This window comes from Megalobrama amblycephala, linkage group LG16 (genome assembly GCF_018812025.1).
Source record: "Megalobrama amblycephala isolate DHTTF-2021 linkage group LG16, ASM1881202v1, whole genome shotgun sequence".
In the NCBI taxonomy this organism is placed as follows: Eukaryota; Metazoa; Chordata; class Actinopteri; order Cypriniformes; family Xenocyprididae; genus Megalobrama; species Megalobrama amblycephala.
The window spans coordinates 10,775,730-10,784,774 of NC_063059.1; the positions used below are offsets into that span (position 1 = coordinate 10,775,730).

General features: G+C 34.6%; 2 non-coding genes across 2 annotated transcripts; both read left to right on the forward strand.

Moving 5' to 3' along the window:
• Positions 1 to 3,967: 3,967 nt before the first annotated feature.
• On the forward strand, positions 3,968 to 4,086 carry LOC125249823. The gene has a single exon (XR_007180676.1). It is a non-coding gene; the product is annotated as a 5S ribosomal RNA (ribosomal RNA).
• Positions 4,087 to 4,155: 69 nt separating this feature from the next.
• LOC125249824 lies at positions 4,156 to 4,274 on the forward strand. Its single transcript, XR_007180677.1, has one exon. It is a non-coding gene; the product is annotated as a 5S ribosomal RNA (ribosomal RNA).
• The last annotated feature ends 4,771 nt before the right edge of the window (positions 4,275 to 9,045 follow it).

The window sequence follows — 9,045 nt, forward strand, 5'->3', positions numbered from 1 at the left end:
AATGTACATGCACCAGTGGAGGAGAAGGAAAAGAAAGAGTTTTTTAATGTTTTAAGAAATATTGTAAATAAGTATAAAGAAATAATAATGATGGGGGATTTTAATACAGTTTTTAGTAAACAAGATATGGCTGAGGGAATGGTTTTCAAAACTGATACGGGAAGGAAAGAATTAAAAGCACTAATGGAGGAAAATAATATGATAGATGTGTGGAGAGAAAGGAATGAACAGAAAAAAGAATTTTCAAGGAGACAGATAGTGGGAGGTTTTGTATGCCAAACCAGAATTGATTTTGTTTTATGTAGTAGGAATGTGGAGAATTTTATTGAAAAGATTAAGTATGAGGAAACAAGTTTTAGTGATCACAAGTTTTTATTTTTTATAGTGGACTGGAGTAAAATGCAAAGAGGGCCGGGAGTATGGATTTTAAATACGCAGGTTTTAAGGAATGAGGATTATGTGGCAAAAGTTAAAGAAATTATAGAAAAAGAAAAGGAAAATGGAATGTATGAAGAGGATAAGAGAATATGGTGGGAGAATGTAAAGTTTTTAATCAAAAAATTCTCGATCAGATATTGTCGCTTAATACAGAAATGTAAAAGATACAAGGAAAAAGAAATAAAAGAAAGTTTGGAAATTGAATTGAATAAAGAAAGTAAAGACATACAAAAGATAAAGGAAATAGAGGGAAAACTGAAAGAAATAGAAGAAAAAGAATATGAGGGGGCAAGGTTAAGAAGCAAAGCAAAATATGTGGTGGAGGGAGAAAAATGTACAAAGTTCTTTTTTGATCTGGAAAAAAAGAAAGGGAAAGCTGAAACGATAAAAGAAATAAGAGGAAAAAATGGGGAAATTGTAGAAGGGAATGAGAGAATTTTAGAAGAAATAAAGTATTTTTATGAGGATCTATTTAGTGCAAGAGGTGTGGAAGAAGAGGAAAAAAATAAATTGTTGAATCGGATAAAAGCAAAGGTAAGCGAGGAAGATAAAAAAGAATGTGACCAAGAAATCAGAGAGGAAGAAATTGAAAGAGCAATAAATCAACTGAATAAAAAGAAAAGTCCGGGTATAGATGGTTTGGGAACTGAATTTTATATATGTTTTAAAGAAGTTTTAGTTACGATTTTAAAGGAGGTTTTTATAGACATTTTTGAAAAAGAAGAAATTAATGAAAGAACAAGAATGGGGTTAATGAAACTGGTATACAAAAAGAAAGGAGAAAAAGTAGATTTAAAAAACTACAGACCGATCACAATGCTGAACACAGACCTTAAGATTTTAGCGAAAGTTTTAGCAAACAGGTTAAAGGAAGTAATGCCGAGTATAATTAAAACAAACCAAGCTTATGGAGTAAAAGGAAGAGATATAGCTGATATAACAATGAGTATAAGAGATACAATATGGTACATGAAAGGAAAAAATGAAGCAGGATATGTAATTAGTTTGGATTTTGAAAAAGCATTTGATAGGGTGGAGCATGGGTATTTATTTGAGGTTTTAAGGAGTTTTGGTTTTGGGGAGAATTTTATTAAATGGATTGAGATTTTATATAAGGGTGCACTAACAAGGATTAAATGTAATGGGTTTTTAACAGACTGTTTTAAAATCACACGTTCAATCAGACAGGGTTGTCCGCTTTCTGCATTGTTATATTCACTGGTATCAGAACCTTTAGGATTGGCAATTAGAGAAAAAGAAGGAATAATAGGGATTGAAATTGAAGAAAATAAGGCTGAGGGGAAAGTTTTTCAATATGCTGATGATACGACAATAATTGTAAAGGGAAAAGGGAGTGTTAAAGAAGTAATGAATGTTGTAAATGAGTATTGTAGAGGGTCTGGGAGTAAAGTAAATGAGGACAAAACAGTATATATGAGATTTGGTAAAGCTATGGTTTTAACAGAATGTTTTAAGTTCAAAGAAGTGGAAGAAATGAGGATTTTAGGGATTTTAATGGGGAAGAATGAAAGGAAAGTAAGAGATGAAATGTGGGAGGAATTAGTTACAGATATAGAGAGGAGGTTAAATTTTTGGAAATTAAGAACATTAAATTTGAAGGGTAAGGTTTTAATATTGAATGTTTTAATGGTTTCTAAGCTTTGGTATATTTTATATGTATCTGAAATGCCGTTATGGACAGAAAAGAGGTTGAAGAAATGTTTTCTTGACTTTTTATGGGAGGGAAAGCCAGCAAGAATTGCACATAACACGATTTTAGGGGCGGTGGAAAAGGGAGGCTTAGGTTTAATGGATGTGGAACAACGAAAAAATGCTTTGAGAGTTAAAATTGTTAAAAAATACCTAAATGAAGAAAACAAAACTGAGTGGAAGAAAACAATGAAATACTTTTTAAATAAATGTGGTGGTTTTAACATGGGGAATGGAATTTTATGGATGAAAACAAAAATTTGGATGACAGAAGGATTACCTGGTTTTTATAGAGAAATTTTTAGTGCTTGGGGAAAGTTTTTAACAAAAGTTGAGTATGATCCACATGGGAGAGAAAGCATTTTAAATCAACCTCTGTTCTTAAATAGCAATATTTTAAAACAAGGGAAAGAGATATTTTTTAAGAAATGGATGGAAGTGGGGATAACGAGAGTGAGAGATGTTTTATATGAGTTTAAAGAGGGTTTTTTACCAACACAATATGTCATAGACGCAATGGAAATAGCAAAAGAAGAATACAGCAATCAAGAAATAACAAACAAATATGACATCATTAAACACGCGATACCAAAAGACTGGATTAAAAGAATAGAGTGTATGGAAGAAGAGCCAAAAGAAAAGAACATTTATGTGAAACTGGGGGAAAAATTGTGTGATTTTAAAGAATGTACTGTAAAAATGTTTTATTGTGTTTTTAGAGATGGTGTTTTTAAAGAACCAATTGTAAATAAGTACTGGGTGGAAAAATTCAAAGATTTAAAAGAAGAAAGTATATGGAGAAACATGAGGGGAAAATGTGTGGAGACAAAGTTAGAATGTTTGGATTATTTTATAAGACATAAAGTGGTTTTTACTGAGTCTATTTTAAATAAAATCGGGATGGCACAAAATGCAATGTGTAAAGTGTGCCAAGAAAAGGAAGAATGGATTTTACATATGTTTTTATATTGTAAAGAATTGGAGGATTTTTTAAAGAAGTGTAAATGTGTGGTTAAAGAATTGACTGTGGAGTGGGATGAAAATGTAATGGAATGGAACAGAGTGGTGATGTTTGGATGGGAAAAGAAGTGTCGAAACAAAACGTTTATAAATCTGTGGCTGATGTTGATGAAAAGTGCAATATGGGAAAGAAGAATTGTGGCGAAAAAAGAAAAAATTGTGTTGGATGTTTGGAATGTGTTTAAAAGAAAAACAGAAGTATACATGGAAAGACTTTATGTGTATTTTAAATGTGAAAATATGTTGGATGCTTTTTATCGTGTTTTTAACCCACAAGTTTGTTGTGTTTTAAAAGAATTAATGTGGAAGCTGCCAGGAAGTGAAGGAGAATATTGAATTATTTATGTAAAGGTATGATGTAAGGTGGTGTATGATATGTGATGTAAAGGTGATTGTATAAGAATAACTGCAATTTTTATTGTTTTATTTATTGTATTGTATTTTATTGATCTGATCTCCCTCCAAGACCGACAACTTTTGTAAGAAAATGTTTGATGTATGATATGTGATGTAAAGGAGAAATGTAATGTAAAGGAGAAATGTGATGTAAAGGAGAAATGTAATGTAAAGGAGAAATGTAATGTAAAGGAGAAATGTGATGTACTGCTCTGAAAAAAAAAAAAAAAAAAAAAAGCACGCCCGATCTCGTCTGATCTCGGAAGCTAAGCAGAGTCGGGCCTGGTTAGTACTTGGATGGGAGACCGCCTGGGAATACCAGGTGCTGTAAGCTTTATGTTTTTTCTGAAAATATAAAGAGTGTCTGAATGTCTTAAATAGCCCACTCTTGGCTGCAGATTTCGCTTACGGCCATACCACTCTGAGCACGCCCGATCTCGTCTGATCTCGGAAGCTAAGCAGAGTCGGGCCTGGTTAGTACTTGGATGGGAGACCGCCTGGGAATACCAGGTGCTGTAAGCTTTATGTTTTTTCTGAAAATATAAAGAGTGTCTGAATGTCTTAAATAGCCCACTCTTGGCTGCAGATTTCGCTTACGGCCATACCACTCTGAGCACGCCCGATCTCGTCTGATCTCGGAAGCTAAGCAGAGTCGGGCCTGGTTAGTACTTGGATGGGAGACCGCCTGGGAATACCAGGTGCTGTAAGCTTTATGTTTTTTCTGAAAATATAAAGAGTGTCTGAATGTCTTAAATAGCCCACTCTTGGCTGCAGATTTCGCTTACGGCCATACCACTCTGAGGGCGCTATTGAGTACCACATTGTGTTTGGCTGCAGTAGGTGGGAGAGGCTCACCAAACTTTTTGTTTGTTAAGTTTTGTCTTGTGTTGAAGTCTTAGTTTTATTAGAAGTTTAAGTTTTTTTTGTTTGTCTAAGTTGTTCCTCCCAGCAGCTTGCGCTGTTTGGGAGGAATTTTGTTATTTTGCGTCTGTCTTCTGTTTTTTGTTTGTTTACAATGGATGGATCAACGGTAAATGACATGGCAATGGCGGAGGAAAAACGGCATGGGAATGACAATGGACTGGTTAAACGACGACGAGATGGCAGTGAAAAGGATAAGGAAGCAAGAAAGGAATTTGGGAACCGAGTGTATTTAAAAGAAGCGACAGTAACGGTGGATGTGGGACAAGTGAAAGATGCAAGGGCGGCGGACATCATTAAAGCAGTGACGGAGCAGATCGGAGACAGGAGGATTTTGGCAGTTAGACCCAAACAAGCAAAGGAATATGAGGTAACACTGGAACGTGAGGACGATACAGAGTTTTTAATGGACGGGCTCACAATTAATGGTGTCAACTGTGAAGTCAAACGACTGCAAAACCGGGATTACGTTGTCTCGTTCATGCATCTGCCTGTCTACATTGCTGATGAAGAGATTTTAAACAAACTAGAGGGTTGGGGGGTATCCCCCATCTCCAAAATTAAGCGAAGAATGTATCCGGGCACTTGTATTGAGGATGGGACGAGGTTTGTGAAAACGAGGTTCCCGAAGGAAGTTGCCTCCCTCCCGTACAGCACGAAAATAGAGACAGCAGAAGGACCGCAATACTGTCGGGTGATGCATAGCCACCAGGTGAAAACCTGTCGGCTGTGCATGAGCCCTGACCATGTGGTCAAAGATTGTCCGGATTTTAAGTGTTTTAAGTGCGAGGAGAGGGGGCACTTTGCAAGAGACTGCAATGCTGTACGGTGCCCGGATTGTAAAGAAGTTTTAAATAAGTGTGAGTGCTGGATGGGGAGCGAGGAGGAGGAGGAGCAGCGGGTGGACGGGCAGATGCATGAGCGAGACAACGAGGAGCAAGAAGATGAGCCGAGAGTACTACAAAACAGTGAAACAACAGGAAATACAAGTACTGAGGAACAAGAGGGAGAATATAATGGACAGTTGATACAATCGCAACAAGAGGAGGAAACATGGACACAGATGGACTTGACTGAAAGTTTGGAGAGCGCTTTGGTTGCTGTGGATTTAAAGGAACAGAGGAATAAAGAACAGAGGAATAAAGAACGGATTGCTGTACAAAAAGAGGGAGATGGATGGACACAAATGGATATGACTGAAGGTTTGCAAAGTGTTTTGGATACTGTGGAACTTAATGAACAAAGAAATAAGGACGAAACTGATGTAAAGGAAAGTGAAGGGGGAGAAGATAAAGAGGAGAAGCAACTGAAGTCAGCAAAAAGAAGAAGACCGGTTAAGGTAATGCCCAATTTAGAGACGGCTAGGAAAAAAACAATAAAAGAGGACTCAATTAAAAGTGTGAATAAGTATGACGTTTTAAAGGATCTGCAGGAGATGAACTGAAATGATGGGTTTTATGTATATTTATATTTGTTTCATGCTTTTAAGAATTGTTACTTTTAATGCTCGGGGACTTTTAGACATAAGAAAATTTGAGAAATTGAAAGAAATGTGTAAGGGTGAAGATGTGATTTTATTGCAAGAAACTAACTGGAGAGAAGGGTACATAACTGAAATAAGGACAAGGTGGAATGGAGAAGTTCTATATAACAATGGTGATGATAGAATGGGCAGAGGAGTAGCAGTTTTAATAAAAGAAAACAGTGGGGTAACATGCAAAACAATATATAAGGATAAAGAAGGGAAATGTATAGCAGTTGAAATGGAGTATGAAGGAAAAAAAGTGATTGTGGTCAACGTTCATGCACCATCAGAAGAGAATGGGAAAAAAGAGTATTTTAAAGTTTTAAGAGAGTTTTTAAAGAAATACAAAGAAGTTATTATGATGGGGGATTTTAATACTGTTTTTAGCAAATTAGAAATGGTTGAGGGAATGGTTTTTAAAACCGATAAAGGAAGAAAAGAATTGAACTTATTAATGGAAGAAAACAATATGATTGATGTATGGAGAGAAAGGAATGGAAAAAAGAAAGAATACTCAAGGAGGCAACTAGTCGGGAATTTTATGTGTAGAACAAGAATAGATTTTATTTTATGCACAAGAAATATTGAAGGTTTTATAGGGAAAATAAAATATGAAGAAACAAGCCTAAGTGACCATAAGCCAATTTTTATGCAAATAGACTGGAGTACAATGAAAAGAGGGCCGGGAGTATGGGTGTTAAACACAGAGGTTCTAAAGAATGAAGATTATGTTTTAAGTGTTAAAGAAATCATTGAAAAAGAAAAAGAAAATGAAATGTACAACGAAGACAGACGGATATGGTGGGAAAATGTGAAGTATTTAGTTAAAAAATTTACAATGAAGTACTGTAGTTTAATACAGAAAAGCAAAAAAAGAAGGGAAAGAGAATTAAGGGAAAAACTGGAAAAAGAGCTAAATGAGAACGGGAAAGATATACAAAAAATAAAAGAAATTGAAGCAAAATTTATAGAAATGGAGGAGGAAAAATATAAAGGGGCAAAATTAAGAAGTAAAGCAAAGTACACAGTAGAAGGGGAAAAGTGCACAAAATTCTTCTTCGATCTAGAAAAAACAAGAGGGAAAGCGGGACTGATTGAAGAAATAAGAGGAAAAAATGGAGTAGTTGTAGATACAAATGAGGAAATATTAAATGTAGTAAAATCATATTATGAGAACTTATTTAGTACAGAGGGGGTAAAAGAAGAAGAAAAACTGGAGCTACTAAAACAGATAAAAACTAGAGTAGGAGAAGTAGATAAAAAAGAGTGTGAACAGGATATAAGCGAAGAAGAGATAAAGAGAGCAATAAGTCAGTTAAATAAAAAGAAAAGTCCAGGTATAGATGGTTTGGGGAGTGAATTTTATATAGTTTTTAAAGATTTTTTAGCCAATGTTTTAAAAGAAATATATGATGAGGTTTTTAGGAAAGGGGAGATGAATCAAAGAATGGGAATGGGTCTAATGAAATTGATATATAAAAGAAAAGGAGAAAAGGTAGATTTAAAGAATTACAGACCAATTACAATGCTTAACACTGACCTAAAGATTCTAGCAAAAATTTTAGCTAACAGATTAAAAGAAGTAATGCCGAATATAGTTAAAACAAATCAAGTGTATGGGGTTAAAGGAAAGGATATAGCAGACACAACAATGGGCATAAAGGATACAATAAGATACATAAAAGAAAAGAATAGAGAAGGGTATATAATTAGTTTGGACTTTGAGAAAGCATTTGATAGAGTGGAACATGATTTTTTATTTGGAGTTTTAAAGAGTTTTGGTTTTGGAGGGAATTTTATTAAATGGATTAGGATTTTATACAAAGGTGCAGTAACGAAAATTAAATGTAATGGTTTTTTAACACAGTGTTTTAAAATTACGAGATCAATAAGGCAAGGATGTCCATTGTCAGCTCTTTTATATTCTTTAGTTTCTGAACCACTAGGTCTGGCCATAAAACAAGAAGAGGGAATAAAAGGAATTGGTGTCGAGGGAGAAGAGAACAAAATATTTCAATATGCGGATGATACTACACTAATGGTAAAGAATCTAGAGAGTGTTAAAAAAGGGATGAGAATCATACAGGTGTTTTGTAAGGGATCAGGTGCTAAAATAAATGCAGAAAAAACTGTGTATATGAGATTTGGAAGGGCGCCAGATTTAACAAATAATTTTGTTTTTAAAGAAACAAAAGAAATAAAGATTTTAGGTGTATTAATGGGAATGGATGAAAAAAAGGCAGAGGAAGCAATGTGGGAAGAATTATTAGGGGGTATTGAAAAAAGGTTGAAATTTTGGAAACTAAGAACTTTAACTTTAAAAGGGAAGGTTTTAGTCCTGAATGTTTTAATGGTTTCGAAATTATGGTATGTTTTATATGTGTCGTCTATGCCGTTGTGGGCAGAAAAAAGGCTGAAAAAATGTTTTTTAGATTTTTTATGGGATGGGAAGCCTGCAAGAATTGCATACAACACGTTAATAGGAGCAGTGGGGAAAGGAGGATTGGGCTTAATGGATTTTGAACAAAGAAAGAATAGCTTAAGAGTGAAAATAATAAAAAAGTACTTAGATGAAGAAAATAAAACGGCATGGAAGAAATCAATGGAATATTTTTTAAGTAAATGTGGTAGTTTTAACTTGGGGGATAGTATACTGTGGATGAGAACAAAGAGGTGGATGACAGAAGGGTTGCCAGATTTTTATAAGGAATTGATGAGCGCATGGGGAAAATTTTTAACTAATGTACATTTTAATCCACAAGGAAGAGAGAACATTTTAAATCAGCCTTTATTCTTAAATAACGGTATTTTAAACCAAGGAAAGGAGATCTTTTTTAAGAAATGGTGGGAGGTGGGAATTACAAAAGTAAGAGATGTTTTATATGAGTTTAAAGAGGGGTTTTTACCAACACAATATGTTTTCGACGCAATGGAAGTAGCAAAAGAAGAGTACAACAAGCAAGAAATAACAAATAAATATGAAATCATTAAAAATGCTATACCAAAGGACTGGATTAAAAGAATAGAGTGTATGG